Source organism: Caretta caretta, chromosome 3 (assembly GCF_965140235.1).
Source record: "Caretta caretta isolate rCarCar2 chromosome 3, rCarCar1.hap1, whole genome shotgun sequence".
NCBI lineage: Eukaryota > Metazoa > Chordata > Testudines > Cheloniidae > Caretta > Caretta caretta.
The window spans coordinates 25905162-25928674 of NC_134208.1; the positions used below are offsets into that span (position 1 = coordinate 25905162).

Genomic DNA, 23513 nt, shown 5'->3' on the forward strand with positions numbered 1-23513 from the left:
TGTATGGTTCTGTCCCACCGTCTATTCGAGCTGAGCCAGGAGGAATGGGAAGTATGAAAATTAGGGATGGGCAAACTGGATCTTAAAGTTGCTGACTAGCACAAATACCAAGTGCTATTCAATCAGCTGGATATTGCCTGCATCTCATTTGAGTGATAGAGATTGAAGCTGATGAATATTCATTTGCTGCATCATGCTGCTGTCAGCAGCAGATTCTGCTGTGTCTGGCTTGTGTTGCTAGAATCTCCCCATGCCTCTGACCATATGGGGGAGCACGAATGATTGTCCTCAGCCTAGTTTTCACAATGAATAAGTCATTGATTTTAATTTTTGTTTCTGTCATAAATATAAAGGGAAGGGTAAACCCCTTTGAAATCCCTCCTGGCCAGGGGAAAGCTCCTCTCACCTGTAAAGGGTTAAGAAGCTAAAGGTAACCTCGCTGGCACCTGACCAAAATGACCAATGAGGAGACAAGATACTTTCAAAAGCTGGGAGGAGGGAGAGAAACAAAGGGTCTGTGTCTGTCTGTAGTCGTCTTGGCCGGGGATAGACCAGGAATGGAGTCTTAGAACTTTTAGTAAGTAATCTAGCTAGGTATGTGTTAGATTATGATTTCTTTAAATAGCTGAGAAAAGCATTGTGCTGAATAGAATAACTATTTCTGTCTGTGTATCTTTTTTGTAACTTAAGGTTTTGCCTAGAGGGGTTCTCTATGTTTTTGAATCTAATTACCCTGTAAGATATCTACCATCCTGATTTTACAGGGGGGATTTCTTTATTTCTATTTACTTCTATTTTTTATTAAAAGTCTTCTTGTAAAAAACTGAATGCTTTTTCATTGTTCTCAGATCCAAGGGTTTGGGTCTGTGGTCACCTATACAAATTGGTGAGGCTTTTTATCCAACATTTCCCAGGAAAGGGGGGGTGCAAGTGTTGGGAGGATTGTTCATTGTTCTTAAGAGCCAAGGGTCTGGGTCTGTAGTCACCTAGGCAAATTGGTGAGGCTTTTTACCAAACCTTGTCCAGGAAGTGGGGTGCAGGGTTTTGGGAAGTATTTTGGGGGGAAAGACGCGTCCAAACAGCTCTTCCCCAGTAACCAGTATTAGTTTGGTGGTGGTAGCGGCCAGTCCAAGGACAACGGGGGGAATATTTTGTACCTTGGGGAAGTTTTGACCTAAGCTGGTAAAGATAAGCTTAGGAGGTTTTTTTCATGCAGGTCCCCACATCTGTACCCTAGAGTTCAGAGTGGGGGAGGAACCTTGACAATTTCAAACACCAAAAGGGTCTGATCCACTTAAACCCAGGGCCTGATCTTGCAAACATTGGGTAGCTTTACTTGCATGACTAGCCCCACTCCTGAGTAGTTGACTTCAGTGGGACTACTCATGTGTGCAACCCTACTCCCATGAGTAAGAATTTGCAGGATCAGACCCCAAAGGAGACTACTATGGGACGCATCCTCTGTCCTGGTCGGGATTTCACCTTGAGAGCACCAAGAAAGCACTTGGATACAGAAAGCTACCTTATTTAATTCTAGAAATAACCAATATTTTTGAAAAAAGAAAAGGAGTACTTGTGGCACCTTAGAGACTAACCAATTTATTTGAGCTCAAATAAATTGGTTAGTCTCTAAGGTGCCACAAGTACTCCTTTTCTTTTTGCGAATACAGACTAACACGGCTGTTACTCTGAAACCTGTCAATATTTTTGAAAACATGTAAATGCAGAATGAAGAAATCACTGCTTGGCTGATTGCATGTCCATAGAGAATTTTGATGATCAAGTTGTAAATATCCTGTGAATATAAAGAACCTATCACAGAAATGGTGATGGAACTTTAACGTGAATAACAGTGACACTGGGGGAGTGTTTTAGTAGACAGAGCTCATAAGAAAATCAGGCTTAGCGAGAACTAAGGCCTAGATTTAGGTGCCTAAACCTCAAACTTAGTTATTATTTAAGTTACAAGGGAGGTCCTCCTCCTCCTTCCCCCATTACCCCTTATGCTTTCTTGCAAAAAACACCCTGAGCATCTAACTCCAAAGAGGGTTCATAGCTGTGAATCAGTACCAGAATAGAAATCTCCTGTGCAGAAGAGCTTTTGGCTAGTGTACTGGCTTTTGTGAATTGCAATCTAAGGTGCCTATGTCTTCCTTGTCATCGTACAGGGAGCCTCAGCGACTAACTTAGGCTTTATGGATCGCAGTGTTGTTCCTGTGATTTACTAGGCAGCTAAAAGTTAGACATTGTGATGCTCAGCATCACAATACAAAAGTACATTCGTGAATCTACGACTGTGTGCCTCCTGGGCCAATCTTGTCTAGCTTACTAACAAGTTCACTACAAAAATGAGGAGCCCCAGTTTCCCATGCTTAACTATATTTGAGTGCTCTGTGGACTGTTGGCGTAGTGTAAGTGTAATAGGTCTCTGGATATAAATTACTGGACCCATATGACTTGTCTCTGTTTGCAACATTAGAGCCTTTAAATCAGAGGTGGGCAAACTACAGCCCGCGGGCCATATCTGGCCCAAGGGACTGTCCTGCCTGGCCCCTGAGCTCCTGGCCCGGGAGGCTAGACCTCGGTCTCTCCCCTGCTGTCCCCTCTCCTCCGCAGTCATGCCGCCACACAGGCAGTGCTCTGAGCGGTGGAACTACACGCTCCTGAGGGCAGCATGGCAGTGTGTGTGGCTCTGGCTGGGCAGCGGGGCTGCCAGACATGCTGCTCTGAGCAGCATGGTAAGGGGGCCGGGGCTGGGAGGTTGGATAAGGGGCAGGGGATCCCAGGGGGCAGTCAGGGGACAGGGAACAGGGGGGTTGGATAAGCATGGGAGTCCAGGGGGGCCTGTCAGGGGGCATGGGTGTAGGTAGGGGTTGGGATAGTCAGGGAGCAGGGGGCTGGGGCATTGGATAGGGGGTGGGAGTCCCGGGGGGCCTGTCAGCGGGCGGGGGGTCCCGGGAGGAAGCGGTCAGGGGACAAGGAGCAGGGGGGGTTAGATGGGTCGGGGGTTCTGAGCGGGGCAGTCAGGGGGCGGGAAGTGGGAAGGGTCGGATAGGGGGCAGGGGCCAGGCTGTTTGGGGAGGCAAAGCCTTCCCTACCCGATCCTCCATACAGTTTTGCAACCCCGATGTGGCCCTCAGGCCAAAAAGTTTGCACATCTCTGCTTTAAACGCATACACTTGGTGTGCAGCATATTTAATTTTTTAACTAGCTAATGCCTGTTCTTTAAGGAGAGTCTCACCATATGCAAACCAGTTATATAAACTGGAGCTTGTCACATCTGCTCACCTAGTCAGAGCATTCACGTAATCTGCAATTCTTCATATCTCCCTACTATTTTATTAATGGAACAGTGCTGTTCCTGTCAAACATTCTTTCCAAAATATTTCCTTGCAGGGTTAGGATCTGAATAACCCAGTGTTGAATTATGACTCTTGAGCAGGTTTATTTTCCTGTCTGATTTTCGATAAGATAAATACTGTAGCTACTATAAATTCTGTAATTATCCCATTGCACTTGATTTTGAGACTTGGCATATGGGGGTTCCAACAGGAGATGAAGGGGAAGGAGTTGTCTTTTAGGTAAAGCTGCTTCATGGGCACTCTGAAAGCCCCAGGACAGAGGCCTCTGCTTCCCCATTCCTACAGGGGGAAGGGCATATGAACAATAGAGCTGAACATATTATTTTTGCCAAAACATTTAATCACACTGCAACTCTTTCAACTGATCCTAATAGCATAATATTGTTTCCTTTACCCCTTTTGACCCAAGCAATTGGCCAATATTTGGTATCACTGAAGGCGGTTGAGAAACTGATGATAGAGTCAGGTATTTCTTTGATGCAATACTGTTTATTTACAAAGAAGGCACCAAGTCCTGTTTCCCTGAACGGAGTAAGAATCCAAACAGCAGGAGACAGTTTCTTTGTACATAGTTCTGGGACTCTTTCCAGCCAGCACTCTACCCAGAAGCTCTCTTGCTCAGCTCTTTTCTCAGGGCAAACGCTTCCCTGGGTCTTCCTTGATTCTTTCACTGTGTGCTTCAGTAGTGTTTGTATGCCTTCTGTTTCACAGACACACAGCTCCATCAAACATTACAAAGCCCCGTGTATTTGCAGGCAGACCCCAGATTTCATGGCTCAACTCATACTCCAGTCTTGCATGTGGCTTGTGATTTGGGTGGTGGCTCTTATTTTGTGAGCTAACTATTTTATAAAGGAGCTTAATTGTCTGTTTACATTTATCTGGAAGGAAGAGCAGCTGGTATGCACAGTGATTTTAATGAGGTTTAACCCAATTCCCAACAATATTAAGGAAATGTTCATAAAAACATGTCTTAATGGTATTTATAGATGTATTTTTAAAAAAAATCAAGGGCCCAATCCCCCTGTTGTTTACACTTGTGTAAATCAGGACTAACTCCACTGAAATCAACAGAGCTACATTGATGTAAAACTGGTGTAAGTGAATACAGAATCTGGCCCAACTGATTCCTTTATTTGTGATGAGATTAATTTTACTATTTGTGACTAGGCCTTTCAAAGAAACCGTCCCAGTCACTCGTCGATTCAGGTCCTTATATCTCTCTCATCATGGCAGAATTAGGGCATCTTCCAGTAGTTCATTAAGGGGGGAAACTAACATCCATCATATCTTTGTTCTCTAATCCTTTCCCCAGGGAGAGAAGTGTATGCAGGAGAATGTTTTGTTTTGGAATTAAAAAATAAATATGTATGTACACACCCACACACATACACATGCACAAGTTGCTGTATGTTTTTGTTAGGGAAGGCAATATCAGAGCAACGTCCCTGGCACCTGGAGTGGAAGGTGGTGAGGTTTGTGATACTCTTTCATTTCTGTTGGCGTTCGTTCCATAGTCCAGTGCCTGCCCCCCAAGAAGTCCTGTCTTCTGCACAGCTGAGCTTTACTGATGGAGTTTGAGTGTCTTTAAAGATCACAGCTACTTTTGTGAAATTCTTAATGCCATTCTCCAATTTTTGCTTTTCTTCTTGTGATGCTATTAGACAGGTGTTGCCTTTACTTCTTTTTCAGACTACATGAAGTCATTTTTAACTTTCCATTTCCTGCCTGTAAGTTTAATTGAAACCGCTTGATGTAACATCAGTGCAAATTTCAGAATTTAATATTATGCTGAGTCGTTATGGGGTTAGTTCAAAGCAGCCACTGTACAATACTATTATTTGCTACCTCATAAATAGGGACGATGTGCTCAGGAGGCACCACTCTGTTTTTTACAGATGTTGTAAACTAGCCTTTCAAAGGTATTAGGCAGTGAGAAGAAATGAAAGCAATTTTACATGGCAGGGGAGGAAACAACTCAGAAAACAGGATATGTGAGAAAACTTAGCATAAAGTAAAAGGAAATACATTGAAAAATTGGTCCTTAAAAAACAGAACATGCTAAATGTGAAACACAGAGCAACTATGGTAAAACTCATACGAAAGCAAAGTATAATTACAAGGTATAGAATTTTCACAATAGAAATGTTTTGACTGGTTAAAATGTCTGCCTCACTTATTACTATGATTAATATTTCAAAGTGCCATTGAACAGTGCTATTATTCAGCACACACTGAAGACTACAACCATTAGAACAGTACCTACAATACTGACTGGGGGCAGAACATAAACTGCTGGAAAATTGGGCCCAGGGTCTGATTTTAAAGAACACTTGCGTAGCTATAAAATTTCTTAATTTTTATAGCAACACATTGAGTTTAAGCTAGATCTTTAATTATTGCAACATTTTCCTTAAAAGCCTGTATTGTGATTCTGCAATTAACATCTGCTTTGAATACAGGACTTTCTTTCTATTTTCTTTTACAATTAGATACATGCAAGCAATATGAGTGAGCTGGGCTCTGCAAATGATTTTTAATGTTTACTGCCCTACATTCCAGCCTCATCTGCAGCGTCCCACAAGTTGCTATAATAACCACCTCAAGCATGGGCTTAGGAAAAAAAACAGCTTTTGAAATACAAAATAGAGATGTCCAAACATCTCTCTTTAATATCTCTCTCCCAAATCTTTAATTTTTCACAAAGAAATACAAAGTCTACATGAAACACCACACATTACTCAGCAGCTTTATCCTAATTATCATGCTTGGAGAAACCTCAGAGTTTCTTTCCAGCCAGCTCTACCTGAAAGCTTAAAGACACATACTTTTGGTTGTACTTTGTTTCTCTTAGGAAGCTGATCATTATCCAGAGACAGTATTGTACACTTATACAGTCTTTTTTTCCTGGAGGATCTCAAAGCACTTTACAACCTTAGACTCTGACCTTGCCATTAGCTCTTCATGGGAGGTTGGAGTATCTTGCACCTGCCTTGGAGCCCCATTGACTTCAAGGGACTCTCATCCCTTGGGCAAATCTGATTGTGAGATCAAACTATGAAACTGATACTCAAACGATACCAAGAAACAATCACTTCTCCCACCACTAAAACTCTGCCACCTCTGGAGTGGAAAGACAGCTATTTAAAAATGCACAAGAACACTACATAAACATTTAGGTCCGAATATTAAGAAAAACATATCTTACCCAATGAAAATTGGAGGTTGAGTTGAGGTAAGCAGAATATCATTATCAAAATGAGAACTTGGCAATGCAGGTCACTGGGGTGTCTAGGAGGAAGAGTGGGAAAGAACTTAGTTAGTGTAACACCAAACTTTATTAACATCACATTCAGTGACTTCACCATATATATATCTGAGGACTTGCTGCTTATAAAAGTGAAAGGAACTTGTCCTCATTGCAAATTCTCAGCAGACTCACAGGTACATACCGCACATATGTTTTGGGAAGTCCCAGTAATATAAATATTTTGATTTAGACCTTGTGAACAGGATTGTGAAATAGAATATTCCCATTGATCCTAAGACCTAAGTGGTCCATAGCCTTGCAGGGTGATGCCTAAGATAAATACAAGGGGCTCAGCTAGTGTAGACTGACCAACTTCAATAGAGCTGCATCCACTTGTGCCATCTGAGCATCTAGCCCAAGATGAGGATTGAAGACACTCAACATTTGTTCTAGTCAAACAAAGAAAATTCCTCTCCAATGGAAATCTAGTGTATCATCTCTAGATATAATTAGATAATGGATATCAAAACCACAATTATTTAGATAAAACCTTATATTCATCTAAAGAAAATGAAACCTAAGTAACACAAGTGTGGTAGAATTTAGTTGATGATCATGGACTAAAACCACCATAAGTTTCCAGTCATTGATGTGTAATTTCTCCAGCTCTTTTTTCAAAGTCTGAATACTAAAAGTTAGCCCTGCATAAAATATTCCACATCTGGATGTGTTAATATTTTTTGTGAGAGGCATTGAAACATCCGTTTGGTCGGTCATGACACCTTCCATCCTCAATCTCATTGGGTCGTATGGAACAGCCTCTTTTCTCTGTTTAACAGGTTATTTTAAATGTATCATAAACATTACAAAAGACTAAACTGAAAAAATCATATGGATGAAAACTGTTTCAAACTAGTTTTAAGGAGAATTGAGAGTTTTTACTATGTATACTTGGTTACCTGACTCTAATAAAAAAAATCAGATTACTAATCTAAATTGTGAAGACTTTCCATGAAAAACATATCCTTCATAACTGATTTAACTGGGAATTGGTCCTGCTTCGAGCAGGGGGTTGGACTAGATGACCTTCTGGGGTCCCTTCCAACCCTGATATTCTATGATTCTATGATTCTAACATTATTAAGCATATTGGGATGATTTTTTCTCTGGGGTCCGGGAAAAATTGGAATGATTGTCTTTGACTTTGTAATGGAAAATATTGTGGTTCAGAATGAAGGACGGGTGGGAAGGAAACAGATAAAAATAATTCTTCTCTACACTTCTAAATGCCCTGAAGAGGGTTTTTCCCCCCTTCTATTGTTATTAATCATGTTTTTTATGGTAGTGCATAAGGACCAGTCTTGAATGGGCACTGTACAAACAGAGTAGCAGACAGTCCCTGCCCTGAAGAGTTTAGAATCTAAATGGACAAGATCAGCATAGGATGGGGAAAGGGATTTACCACTCCAGCAAAGTGAAGAATGTGAATGCAGCTAACATCATATTAGTTCTATAATACTTTTGTGGGGAAGCTGGGAGGAAAGGGGGTAAGATTTAGTTAGGAGGGGATAAGTTAAGTGGAAAGAAAAGAGAAGTGAGAGAAGACACTGAAGGGAAAGGAGGTGAGGGGGACAGGGCAAGGGAGAAGAAGGTAAAAGGGACAGACGTGGAGTGAAGCTGAGGTGAAGAGATTGTGAATGAGGGAGGAGGTTGGAGCAAATAGCCAGTCAGCACGGGTTTGTCAGTCCCTCACCTGATATTTAATTTAAAGAAGAAGGAATTAAAGCATTGTAACAAGATGATCATGGATGACTAGGAGGTAATAACAGATGATTGGGTGTACATCAAACAGTTTGCAATTCTTTTTCTTTTTATTATTTTTTATTTCTGTCCATGGGTCCAAGCTCAGCTATCCTTAATCCTTTTGAATAGTATTTGCTCAGTCTAATATTGTCTATTACTTCAGTGGGATTATTTGCATAAACCCAACTCCATTTAAGTAAGCGTTACGGAATTTGATAGATATGTAGCTTAGAATTCCCCACATACGGAGTCCATTTCTGATTTCATACCTTGAGTTGCATTAAAATCTCCCATGTTTTATTGCTCACCTTTTCAGACCAGAGTATTAAAAAAAACACCAACTGCTGACTAGTCGCTTAATCAAACATTTCTGAAATAAACTGCAACTTTAAAGGAACGTTCCCAAAATTAGGTATACAGAGTATGGCAAGAACCTCTGTGTGCTAGAGCACATAGGAAATGTACAGGAGCTGCTGGCTATGTTTCTCACATGACTCAAACAATGACATCACAGTAACCCTGAAAGCAACAGAGTTGCTTGAAAAATTAAGAAAAAAATGTCTTTTCATGTATTTTGTTCTTACAGCACTCCAGCATGATAGGGCAGTGCTATTATACCCATTTTACAGATAGGGAATGGAAGCACAGAGAAGCTAAGTGACACGCACCAGGTCACAAATGAAGTCTGTGACAGAGCAGGGACTTGAAATAGGTCTTCCAAGTCTCAAGCTAGAGTCTTAGCCAAAAAACATCCCTCCTCTCAGTGGCTGAAAATGCATCAGTATGTTGCTATAACTGTGTCTATACCAGTGGCTTGCACCCGTTTAATTATATGAGTTTAGAAACCAATACAGTTAAATCAGTACCAAAACAGTGTGCAGACAAGCCTTCAGATAATGTTGATGATAACAGGTCAGTAGTTGTGAAGATTTTGATGGCAGCCACTCTATTCTGGAATTTAAACACATTTCTAATATGTCCCCACCCCACTGGCACAGTACTGCTGCTTAAACAAAAAGGAATGGCGGAAATCAGCCACACCAGATGATTAATGTAGGCTTCTGCCTCCACTCAGCTCCTATTTTAAACAACTTTCCATTGAAGTTTATAATCAAATACTTATATATTTTTCTTTTAATAGTATTGGTAAGCAATGGTCCCTTTGTCTGCCATCTGTCTTCCAAATATAAAATCAACTGTTATTTCAAGTTGCATTAGAGGTAGGTATAGGAGACCTTTGTTAATCTTAAATAGTTTAAAATTCTGCTAGTGCTGACTAATTTCTTTTTTGGTACCCCGCAGTTAAATTTACATTGGCAAGTTGAGAGATTACTCTTTGCCAAGAGAAAACTCATATGGAAAAATGACATATTCTACATCCCCATAGGTGATGAATACCTTTGATATTGCATGTTATATTTGTAAAGCAATATTGTTGGCTCTTTGCTGAATGGTGTGCTGAATGCCGATATGGGGTACCTTTGCAGCAGGTCCCATTGAATGAGAACACAGTGACACAGAGTCAAAGTATTTTCTTATGTCATTTGCTTGTTTACAGAATGTAGTGTCCCATTTACTTGAACAAAGGTGGACAAAATAGCACCCTGGCAATTTCTGCACCCAGAAGTCTCAGCTAAGACTCCACTGCCCTATCACCATGAAGCAGCTATCTTGGGTCTTTCTCTGTCTTTAACTTTCCTGCTTAACATATTACTGTTCCCTTCTCCTGCCTCAGCCCCTAGGCTTTTTACCTGGGAAACCCCTGTTTGTCTTTCACTAAACTCATAGGAGGTAAGTTCTGGAAGAATAACTCTTTAATCTGTACCCCATTAAATACATAGGGAAAAAAAGCCAGAGTAAAAAGGCATGAGAGCTCCTATCAAATCTTCAATGTAGTAGCACAAAGCTGACTAAAAGTCAGCTTAATCAAATACCTATGTAATCTTCCTGATGTAGGGGTGGGATGGTGCTGAGTCAGGAGTTCTTGTGCCGACCCCTACTCTTAGTGCCAGAAAAAAGGCACAAGGATGGGGCGCTCCTAGCCCTGCCTGATTCATTACTTCAATAATGGCCTTATACAGTCATAAGCAGTTACATAAGAAAGAGCAGGACTGAGGGTGGTATGTCTTGGCCAGGAACTGAAGCCAGCACTCCCTTAATGTCACCTTTGCTCCCTGCCCCCAGACTTGCGCAAGTATAGTTTGGCCATTTGTGGAAATAGGATTGTTTCACTATGCTCAAGAGATTCCATTAAATCGACATTTTATCTTCTTAGTTCCTTATCATGAAACATCTCATTATCAGAGTCTTTTTTGATATTCAGTCTCAAAGTTTGCTTTCTTAACTTTATCCCATTACTCTTAGTTTCACCCTCAGGCACCTACATAAATAAGTCCTCTCTTCCTCGGTGTTTACATGTCCCAAGTGCTTGTTGGCTTTAGAGCCGGCCAATGTTTTTCAAAAATAAAAACTTTATTCAACATTTTAAATGTGGACAAGAAGAGAGAGAGATGTTTGAAAAAAAAATGTTCATGAAAAATATACCCTGTTTTTTCCCCAGTCAGTTTTAAAGTTGGTTGACATTTTCCAGATTTTTCATCAGAATTCCATCACAATTTAAAATTCTGCCAAAAAATGAGAAGGTGGCAAAAAAGTCCCATTTTCCAATCAGCTCGAGTAGATGCTATGATGCTCCATCATTAGTTATTACTTAGCGAAGTATACATACGATATTTCCTTTTAAACTTTCTTTACAAATCATTCCCTCTGTCCCCTTAGAGAACGAGATGAAAAAGTACGACAGTTCTGTGTGCATATTTCATATATGTCAGTGATTCAAACATAATGTATGACACTGTTAATGCTACTGCTAAAATAGTCTCAGTATTAATTGAAATACTGTACATATAGTAGAAGTAACTCTTCCCCACCTCAACCAGCCAATTGTGTAATGCTTTAGTGATTTCTCATTAGCTAGAATGTCTGCCTTCTGCCACAAACTGACTGACACATTCCTTCCATCTGTTACAGATTTAATTTAATTATAAATCACTACTAAGAGTGCAACAAAAATACTGTTACACACTCAAATTGTATCTTTTTCCCATATTGCCAAAAATTTTGGAATACCACTTTCTGAAGTTTTCAAAGGTATATTTATCACTCAGCTTGTTTATTTATATTTGGCTAAAGATCAAATTAGACAAATTGATCATACAAATTAAACTGTATTTTACATATTGATTCATCTGATACTTTTATTCTAAAATGGAATATTTCTTAAATACAAATAAGTCATTTTGTCTTTGTTTAGGGGTGGGTTTTAAGGACATCCAAGTTTGGCTTAACTCTGCTGTCGTTGAAGTCAAGATGGTAAAAATTCCAATTTGTTCCAATGCCTAATGGAAAAAAAATTGAAACCTCGACAGCTATTGCAAAATGGAATTGTTTTCTCTATTCTGATTATTAGTCACTGAAATCTAGAGCTGGTTGTAAAAACATAACTTTTTCACAAAAAAGTTTTGAAAGGAAAAATATTTTTAATATTTTGGAAGAAACAAAAAAAAATTATAAAAATATTCATTTTTAAAAAAGCCATTTTTTGTGGACAAAAATTTTTGAGCAAAAAGAAAGAAAGAAAGAAAGAAAGATCAAGAAAATTGACCAGCTCTACCAGAATCCTTTTGTATCAGATGGCAATTTGAAGGCCTATGGAAGATGTGTTGCTGGTCTCAGTCCAGTTTCTAGTAATTTATGAATTGCCAGACAAGATCAGACCCATGGTCTATCTGGTCCAGTATCCTGTCTCTGACAATAGCTAGTACTAGATGGTTCAGAGGAAGGGTCAAGAAGTCTCATTAATCCCACCCATTGCCCCAAATTAGACATCTTCCTAATCCTTTTAGGTAGAGATTACGTTAAACCTTTGAGGCATGAGGTTTAAAATCTCTTCCAAAATGTATGTTGGCATTAACTATTATAATTCTAGATATTACCCTTATAAGTGTTCAATCCTTTTTTGCATCTTGCTAAATTCTTGCTCTCTCATCTTGTGGAAATGAGTTTCACAGTCAATTTCATTTTAATATTTTGAATGTCTACAAAAAATACATTTTGACCATGTTAAAAAATGTTGGTGATCTTTTCTTTGAGAAGTTCTAATATGGTCTGAAGCTTTGGACTAGGGATTTAAACTTTGGTAAGAAGGTAGCCTTTATGTCAGGGATGTGCTTTTTTCCCTCCCTGTGAAAAGACATCCAAATTTGGTCAAGTTTAAAATCTTTGAAAAATTGTAGTTTGCTTATGCTCAGTAGGGACTTGCTAGACTTTCACAACTTAATTCCCCAACTGTATCTGCACTGAGTGTGCTCCAGTCCAAGGCTGAGCTCCGTTTTCTCTGCAACTGCAGTTTCCAATTGCTCTGGGCTATGCAGTTCTGATGAGGAGCCTGGATATAGGGGGAGAACTGGGACTGGATGGGCAAAGAAACTGGAATCAGGAGCTGGTTGGAGGGAACACAGGAGCTAGTGGGGATAGAGAATGTGGGAGTGTATAGCTGAGGGAACACTCAGATGAGGATCCAGGAGTGGGGAACTTGGGCTGAAGATCGAGGGTGAGTGGGGGGACTGGTGGATACGAGACTGGGATGAGAAGCCCAAGGAGTAAAGACTGGGATTGGATACGAGAGGAGAATAGGATTGGGACAAGGAACCTTGGGTGGAGAAGGGACACAAGTGAGGAAGGAAAAGGTTGGAGGACACTGAGCAGAAGTGCTCAAGCTTGGTGGGGAATGGGCAAAGCAATCTGCAACCTTAATAATGTTCTTGTAATGTAGGATTATGTCTAATTCTATACAATTGTGTCATATTTTTATCACCTTGGGTGAAAGTGACCATGAAATGATAGAGTTCATGATTCTAAGGAAAGGTAGGAGGGAAAACAGCTGAAAAAAGACAATTGACTTCAGATGCTAGCACACTTAGAGAACTGGTAGGTCAGATCCCATGGGAAGCAAGTCTAAGGAAAAAAAGATCAGGAGACCTTGCACTTTTTAAAAGAGATATTATTAAGGCACAAGTGTAAACTACCCCAAGGCATAGGAAAGATAGGAAATACGGTAAGAGCCCATGCTTTCTTAACCTGGAGATCTTCAATGATCTGAAACTCAAAAAGGAGTAATAAAAAAGTGGAAACTAGACCAAATTATGAAGGATAAACATAAAAAACAACACAAATATGTAATGACAAAATTAGAAGGGCCAAAGTACACAAGATTAAACTAACTAGGGACATAAAAGATAACAAGGAAACATTTTACAAATACATTAGAAGCAAGAGAAAGACCAAGGACCATAGGTACTGGTTCCGTGGGTGTTTCAGGGCTGGAGCACCCACGTCGCATCCACAAGCAGCCAAGCTCCCTTCCCCACCACTACCACCTGCTAGTGGCCCCCGCGAATCAACTCCTCCTCCTCCCTCAACAGCTGTTCCACAGTGTGCAGGAGGTACTGGGAGAGAGGGGGAGGAGCGGGGATGGGACGTGTTTGGGGAGGGGGGTCCTTGAAGGAAGGGGTGGAGTGAGGGCAGGGCATGGGGTGAAGCGGGGTGGGAAAATGCAGGGGCCTGGTGCTGAGTGGGGGTTGAGCATCCCCAGGCAAAATTAGAAGCTGGCACCTGTGCCAAGGTCAGGGTAGGCCCATTATTCAAAGTGGAGAGAAAGACAACAGAAAACACAGCAAAGGCTGAAGTGTTAAATGCCTTTTTTGTTTCAGTTGTCACCAAAAAGGTTAGTAGAAATTGAATGACTAACATAGTGAACATCAGTGTAACTGGTATAGTATCTGGGAATACTTAAAGAACTGGCTGGAGAGATTTCTTAGCCATTGATAAAACATGGAGGATGGGAGAGATGCCAGAGGACTTGAAAGGACAAATATAGTACCTATCTATAAAAAGGGAATAAGGACGTCCCACGGAATTAAACCAGTCAGCTTGCCTTCAACACATTAAAAGATATTTGAACAAATAATAAACTAATCCGTTTGTACGTACCTAGAAGATAATAAGGTGAGGAGTAACAGTCGACATGGATTTGTCAAGAACAAATCAAGTCAAACCAAATTAATATCCTTCTTTAACAGGGTTATAAGTCTTGTGGATGGGAGGAAAGCAGTAGATGTGATACATCTCAACTTTAGTAAGCTTTTGATATTGTCTCACATGACCTTGTCATAAGCAAACTAGGAAAATATAGCCTAGACGAACCTATTATAAGGTGGGTGTACAACTGTCTGGAAAACCATACTCAGAGAAGTTATCAATGATTCACAGTGAAGGGCATATTGAGTGGGGTCCTGCAAGGATCTGTCCTGGGTCTGGTTCTATCTGATATCTTCATAAATTATTTGGATAATGGTATACAGATTATACATAAAGTTTGTGGGCAATGCCAAGTTCAAAAGAATTGCAAGCACTTTGGAGGACAACAGGTTTAGAATTTTAAATGATCTGAACAAACTGGAAAAATGGTGTGAAATAAATAAGGTGAAAGTTAATAAGGACAAATGCAAAGTATTACACTTAGCAAGGAATAAACAATTGCACAAATAGAAAATGGGAAATGACTTGCCTATGAAGGAGTACTACAGAAAAGGATCTTGGGGGTTATAGTGGATCACAGACTAAATATGAGTCAACAGTGTAATACTGTTGCAAAAAAAACAAAACCAAAAAAACCAAACATCATTCTGGGATTTATTAGCAGGCATGTTATGAGCAAGACACAAGGAGTAATTCTTCCCCTCTACTCAACACTGATAAGGCCTCAACTGGAGTACTGTGTCCAGGTCTGGGCACCACACTTTGGGAAAGATGTGGAAAAATTAGAGAAAGTCCAGAGGAGAGCAACAAAATTTATTAAAGATCTAGAAAATATGACCTACGAGGAAAGATTGAAAAATTGGGTTTGTTTTGTCTGGAGAAGAGAAGACTTAGCGGGGACATGATAAGAGTCTTCAAGTATGTAAAAGATCATTATAAAGAGGAGGATGATACATTTTTCTCCTTAACCACTGAGGAGAGGAGAGAAAGGAATTTCAGAAAGGAAGACTTAGACATTAGGAAAAAACTTTCTAACTATAAGGGTAGTTAAGCAGTGGAACAAGTTATCTAAGGAAGTTGTGGACTCTCCACTGGAGGTATTTAAGAACAATTTAGAAAAACACCTGTCAGGGATTGTCTAGATAATGTTTAGTTCTGCCTCAGTGCAGGGGACTGGGGTAAATGATCTATCAATGTCCCTTCCAGTCCTATATTTCTATGATTCTATGTCCCTCATTCTCATCACCTTACTAAGGTAAACAATCCCAACCTTTTCAAGTTATCTTTCCCGTGCCCCTAATCATTCTTATTGTCCTTCTTTAAACTCCCTGTAAGTCTACGTCCTAGAACTACCATTTTCACTAGTAAGCCTATCAGACAAGCTAAGGAATGGATGGCAATAGGAATGAATTGTAATCTTATTTCCACTTCAGAACGGGTCTAAAGAACACTGGTGATATGGGTTGCTGCTTTGTAAAGGGCTTTCCACTATAGTGAGGCCATGCTAGGACCTCTCATAATCACTGCATTCAAAATATAAACATAGATTGATTTTCAAAGGTGTTGAGCATCCAAAACTTCAGCTGAACGGCAACACTTCTTGCTCTCAGCATGCTGAAAAATAAAAGCCTTTAAACTGACTACTAATTTGCTGTTTAAATACTAAGGCCATCAATTATTTGAATCAAGAAGGAAAATAAGCTATTTATAAAGTGCAAATAAGTGCACAAGAAGGAGAGGATATTAATACTAAAATCAGCAGGGGTTGATCTGTGCTCAGTTGTCAGCCCTAACATCTCTCCTGAGTTATTTGAAAATCTGATGAAAGTTTCACATGTAATTGGACACACTAATCTCGGCATGCAGTGGGGAAGTGGAGAAGGACACCTAGTACCTTATTTATAGTTACACTAGACTTCTGTGTTTCCCTTATGAAAACAGGATAGTTTCCCCCCACTGACTCCTCATTACTCATTACCGCATTACTCCTCATTGTTCCACCCCCGTGTTTAAATGCTTTATATTAAAATGTATCAATAACAATAGTGAGGGTTGGCTTTTTTAATATTTTTGCACACTTCAGGGAATTTCCACAATATACTTTAACAAGATTTTTATAAAACAAACCACCTAGCCCTTTATTTACAGGTTTGTATTATACAAATTCTATTAAAGAGCATGCAGTTCAACCATAATTGTTTTTAAAAAATCTTAAACTTTATTGGAAATCAATTTATTTCTGTTTCAATAGCTTTCTGGCATTATTGCTGCATTTTTGTGTGAGTGATGACAGTGCATATTGTAAACTGTCCACACAGCGCTGACACACAGTCGGGACAAATGCCAACTAATACCATATACAGTTCAGTACTCCTGGGACGCGTATAGCAAATGATCATGTTTCTAATTAAGGTTCTCTCTGATAGGATTAATCATTTGACAATATAAATCAATAGCTGCTCTTCCAAAAGAAGCTCTTTTTTGCTGAAAAGGCTATTCATCCTTAGCTGAAGAGTCAATATTTTAGGTAGATGATTGATTTGTCCTACATTTTATGTATTCAGATTCAAAGTACAAACAACAGATGGCTTATGCTATAGTCCTGGACCTAGATTTGGTTGGTGTAATCCACTCATCACTGCTGGAATTTAAACCCTGTAAATTTACAATGACCTCTGGATTTCTGTTCTACGTAATTGCAAATGTAACCTGTCAGAGATTAAGCTAAAATAATTTCATTTTATTTAGAGTTACAAGGAGGAATATTATGAGACAATGGCCATTGTGTCAGTTTTAATAGTCACCATGAAACTGAAGCTTTAGGCATAGTAACTTCACACTGGGCAGTACCTCATTAGGTGTGACCAGAAGAAACCAGGCCACTCTTCTGATTATGGCCTTTACCAAAGGACCCTCCAATTAGTGTGGGCTACTCGTAGTTATTTGTTTGAATGGGAACCATCGGGTTGGGCCTGAGAGGATTTAGCTTTTAATTAGGTAATTGAAAATCCCTAATTGTAGGCTGATAATCTTTCCAGTATCTCTTCTTAAGTTTGGCGCCAACTAGACCAGATGACTCAGACTTATCCTTATCCTTGAGGAAAATGAGATTTTTCTTCCAGAGATAAGGGTTGTTGTCTGTGGCTCATGAGTGCTTGGGTGTAAAGATTACTAGTATTTCATAAGTAGCTTAGAGTAGACAGCAAGGTTAATTTTCAATACTGTAGTACATAAACGCAGCTTTTGTATAGTCATTCAGAATTGAATTTTAAACCATGCAACAAGAAGCAGTAACAGTGTATGGAGGGACATTACTAGTGATTCACAATAACTGTGTTTTATTGAGCAAAAACAGTGTTTTATTGATAATGTGTCTGCATTTGTTTTACCAAACACATAGCAATTGAATTTCCTCTCTGTTATACCAGTGTAAAAGAGGAGTAACTCCACTGAATTCAATATAAAACTGGTACAAGAGAAGAATCAGGCTCATAAAACTTGGAATATAAAATGACAATTTTTTAAAATGTCTTTCTTTTGTTAAATTTAGTACTAGCCAACAGAACCAGACTGTTAGTCTTATAGACTGAAATCCTCTATTTATCTACAGGATAGGCACAGCTTGGGTACAACTCTGTCATACTGCCCTGTCAATGGGCTTGGCCTAGAGAGACCACTTCTGGAGTAGAAGTTAGCAAAGGCTCATGGTAAAGGCTCATGGACCTCATAAAGCACCACTCTTTATGTACACAGGTCAGCATTCCACCCTTGGTTCCCCAGTCCATGGTCCTGTCTGGTTCTAGCATGAGTAAGCCCCAACAGATTTTGATTTCCTTAAATACCCTCCCTCATTCTAGAATTTCTACTTCATGTAGAGAGGTCTTCAGATGCAAAGGCACCTAACAGACAGGAAAAGGTGGGAGTTGCCCCAAAGTGATGGAGTAACTTCAGGGGCTGTGTATGTCATAGATATGTGAGTTGAAGGAAGGAGGTATACATGGGGAAGGAGGGGGATATACATTTTACTTCACACAGAGTTACACAAAAACTTATGGCTGCCCTTTTATAGGGGTGAACAATAGAACATTATTCAGTCCTTAGCCCCTCTTCTGAGAGTACCACTTAGTGCCATTTGTGGGTGTAGTTTTTGATATGTGGGTAGAGGTCTGGTGGGCACCAGACCTATTAAAATTTTTTTGTAAATATGTTGCATGGATTAGCAATTGGGTTCCATGAATTGACATGTGGACATTTTACTATAATAGAATGTGTATCTAAAAAACAGCCTTGTACCCTGTACTATTTAAATTTTGTTTTCTGATGCTTTTTAGTGTTACAATAATTTCTGAATTTAGGAATTTGCTGGATAAACAGCATAAAAATTCAAACCTAGAAACAACAAGCAGATAGTAAACAAATTACATGAAGCAAAAACATTAGCATGCACAGTGGTTGGTATTATTTCATGCTGATGAACTCTCTTTGGGAGTATATTGCTGGGGAAGAGAGATATGGAAATAATACAAATTAAAGGTCAAATTTTTGCCCTCAGATCCCTTTGGCTTCAAGTGGATTAGTGGATTAATCTGAAGGCAAAATTTGGTCATAAGGACTCTACTCCCATTTTGATGTACACACAATTCCCACAAATGTTAACAAGAGTTGTTCCAATATAGCATGGGAAAAAACTTGTAATGGGCAAAGTAGTTTAGATAAAATAAGCACAAATCCAACCTCTATCACATGCTCCCAACAAACCTGAACCATTTTTGAGGTACAGAAAAGTTTTGTTGAAATTCATTTTGTTTCTGTCCTCAGTCCAGTTACCACTGGACAACCGTTCACCTCCAAAAATCACCACTACAAATTGTCGTAAATGAAAGGTTTTGTATACAGTCTCTGAAGAAGTGTTATGGAATGAATGGAGACCCACCTTCTCCTCTCTAGATGTAGTCACTATGCCCCAGGTTAAGATTCAGACACTTTGATAGGGCATTGCTGAGAAAATTTGCATTGTCACTGCTTGTTCCATATCTGTTTTTGTCTTCCGTCTTTGATAAACATTTTATTCAGCACTTCAGAGGTCCACAAAAGTGAGGTGACAGAGTCTCAGAATAATTGAATTATTATATAGTAGTAGACTTCAGATCCTTGTTGTAAAGAGTAGACAGATATTCCATTGCTGCAATGGAAAAGTTCTGGTGAGTTATTAAGATGGGTGGCTTTAATGGAAAATCCTGATGGCGTAGGACAAGAACATGAACATGGTATGAACAAAGCATCAGTACTAGTCCCTTCAACAGGAAAATGGGGTCAAGAATGCCCTAACTTGGACCCAAATTATTATACAAAATAGGCATGACAAGTGTATATATATATATATATGTAAATTTCCCAAACCATGTCGAGTATGCAAGGTTTATCAGGGTAGAAAAGGGGATAAATCATTGGATGAGTCAGTTTTGTCCATTTTATAGCAGATTAATATTTCTAATACATTGTTTATCTAATTAGAAAGTAGACATAACTTTTAAAGCACACAGGCAAGATTTTTTCCTAGCATGAAGCAGTGTAGCTCAGTTGACATCTACAGAAATAACCTGAATTACACCAAAGATGTGACCCATAACAGGAAGATGGAAAGTATACACACAGCTGTTCTCCTTGAACTGTAATCTTTGTTATTCGCATGGTTATTCCTTGATCCTTTTAAAAGTTTTTATCATTTTTGGACACATTTTCCTTTCTGGTTAAACTCTTACCAGGATAAAAAAAGCCATTGTCCTCTGATAGAAGAGTTATGTGATGGGGAAACAACTTCTGCAGGAGACAAGCTTGTGGTCAATTCACTCCCTGGACCCAGAGCAATAGAAAAGGCTTTATGTGAAGGAAAATTTCAAAAATGGTACTCATGAATCATTGTTTGCTGGACAGGCCAGGGAAATCTAAATGAAGGAAGACATCCTTTCACTTAGATGAGGAAAACCACAGTTCATAATTCTTTCAAAAAGCACACAACAGCTAGCCTTGTATTTTTCAGCTACTTAAAAAACTGGTCGTATTACATTAAAAACTGTTTGGCTACAGTTTATTTATTGTAACTCTCCAATAAGAGAGATTTTTGACGGTCTTGAAAATAAAAAGCTAACTGTAGTACTGTACAAAACCAAATCCTACTCTAATGAGCTGGTCCTCTATCATGCCTTCCTCTTTGTTTATTCAACAATCTGATCATTTCTTTGTGTATCTTTAGCATCATGTTATGAAACAGGTGAAAGAATCTGATTGGCTAAGGAAGATTTCTACAAATATGGACCCATCCTAAGCAACTATATTCAAGCAACCATGAGGTAAGGAGCTGAAATCCAAACCAAATCCAAATCCAAACTTTGCAATAGCTCCTATGATGATGGGTCTTTCTAGTGAAGACAAAAGCCCACATCTAACTACCTCCAAACTTTCAGATGTTTGAAATGTGAAGCTATATTTTGCACATAAGTGGCAGCCTTTTGTTTTAGAAATGTTTGAAACTTTCACAGCCTAAAACCAAGAGCAACTCAGTGGGTTTTTGGTTTCATTAGAAGCCCATTTTATTTTATTTAGGTTTGAATAACACAACCATCAGCATGATAACTGAACATGGGACTAGTTTCCAGAAAAGTTTGCCAGGGTTTGCAAGTCTGGGCCAAGTTTTAGGTGGGGGGGGGGGGGGCTCGGGCTCATTCCTTAAGTCTTTGGGATGGTTCTCTGCTTTAGTATGGAAACCATGCAAAATTCAACAGTTGTAATTTGTTTTTATTTGAAACCAGGGAAAATCCAGTGCTCCTAACTAAGTTTTACTTTCTGTTCGTTTTTGGCTTCAATCAAAGCCATAATTCAAAGCAAAAATTCAGGAGGTGCAAACCAACATGGAATGAAATCAGAAGAGCCCCAAAATTGCCAAATCCAACAGAACTAAAATTGCAGAGCTGTACACAGCTTTAATTATTATCCTCTGAGGTTTTATTGGCTTGAGAAACACAGCAAGAGACAGAAATGTGCTCATCTGGATCTAGGCAAATTTCAGATACATAGGTGTTCCATAATCTTTTAACTTAATCCTGAAACATGGTAACATCTTCGTCTTCCAGGAGACTCTAATTTTCTAACTTCTTTAAGACACTCTTACAGGTATTAGAGCTCTGTAAAGAATGGATAATTGTAAGTGTTCAATGGCTATTACGATCCACAAACTTAGCCTGATCCAAAGCCCCTGGAAGTCTTTCCATTGCCTTCAGTGAGCCTGGAATCAGGTCCTAAATGGTTTGTGATCTGAATATAATCAGTATTAACACAAGGATTACTTTGGTAATCAAGGGACAGCAAGCATTGTTCTACACCCAATTAGTCCCAGAGAAAGCAAGATAAAGGCACTCCAAACCCTGCACTCAGCTCTGAATCCTACCTTCTATTCCCTATGGTCCCTTCCCTGCTGGTTTATATCACCCACCCTTAGGGAATCAGATGTCTATTGCAGTGGTTCATTAGTGCTTCTGTAACACACACCTGTTTATCCATCCGCCCTTGTCAGCAGAATTCAGATGATCTTGGTTACTTGGTGGAGGAGGAAGTTTTATCTCTGATGGATGTTGTTTATCACAGTCAGATGCTCACTGTGTATTAGTTATTATAAATCAACAAAAGTAAACAACATACAATAATGAAGCAAAAGAAATAAACAAAGGGCTACATCTACAAAGGGGACTTAGAGTCAGTGTTGAAATGGCTAATGTTTAGGTGCCCTAATGCCTAATGGAATCCACAGCCCTGAGTTAGGTGCCCAGGTTCCCTATGCTATACACTGGGAGAGTTAAGTGCCTAAGAGTTGGACTCCACAAAAGCCAGTAAGCTGAATGGGTAAACTCCTAAGCTAAGTCCCACCTCTCAAAAGGAGTGAGGTGAATCAGTCCAGGCCAGAGGGAGATGCCTCTCTCTGCTTGGGATTCACAGCTATGAATCCTCTTCTGGAGTTAGGTATCTAGCCCTTTCTCATAAGAAATGGAAGAGGAGTTTTCCTCGCCCTAGTACCTTTAGCCTAGGGGTTCAGACACTCACTCAGGGTATAGAAGACCTGGGTTTTATCACCCCTTTGTCTGACATGGAATACATACTTGAAGTGGGCTCTCCTCCCTCTCAGAAGACTGTCCTCACCACAGGGCTGTGTGGTATTCTGGGCCAGTGTTCTCTGCATCTTCCCCCTGAAGCTGTTCTACTGTGTATAAATAACTATGCATTGGAGTGCAGGGGCTGAGAACTTGGGTCTCCTACATCATAGAATCATAGAATATCAGGGTTGGACGGGACCTTAGGAGGTCATCTAGTCCAACCCCCTGCTCAAAGCTGGACCAATCCCCAACTAAATCATCCCAGCCAGGGCTGTCTCAAGCCTGACCTTAAAAACTTCTAAGGAAGGAGATTCCACCACCTCCCTAGGTAACACATTCCAGTGCTTCACCATCCCCCTAGTGAAAAAGTTTTTCCCAATATCCAACCTAAACCTCCCCCACTGCAACTTGAGACCATTACTCCTCGTTCTGTCATCTGCTACCACTGAGAACAGTCTAGATCCATCCTCTTTGGAACCCCCTTTCAGGTAGTTGAAAGCAGCTATCAAATCCCCCCTCATTCTTCTCTTCTGCAGACTAAATAATCCCAGTTCCCTCAGCCTCTCCTCATAAGTCATGTGTTCCAGTCCCCTAATCATTTTTGTTGCCCTCTGCTGGACGCTTTCCAATTTTTCCACATCCTTCTTGTAGTGTGGGGTGCAAAACTGGACACAGTACTCCAGATGAGGCCTCACCAATGTCGAATAGAGGGGAACGATCACGTCCCTCAATCTGCTGGCAATGCCCCTACTAATACATCCCAGAATGCCATTGGCCTTCTTGGCAACAAGGGAACACTGTTGACTCATATCCATCTTCTCGTCCACTGTAACCCCTTTTCTGCAGAACTGCTGC

General features: G+C 39.9%; 1 long non-coding RNA gene across 1 annotated transcript in view; it reads left to right on the plus strand.

Moving 5' to 3' along the window:
• The first annotated feature begins 371 nt into the window (after positions 1-371).
• Positions 372-23513, plus strand: part of LOC125634588 (uncharacterized) — a 79220-nt gene continuing 56078 nt past the window's right edge. Inside the window, exons 1-2 of the long non-coding RNA XR_007355965.2 lie at positions 372-577; positions 20768-20864. This is a non-coding gene — a long non-coding RNA (uncharacterized LOC125634588). The remainder of the gene's footprint in view (positions 578-20767; positions 20865-23513) is intronic.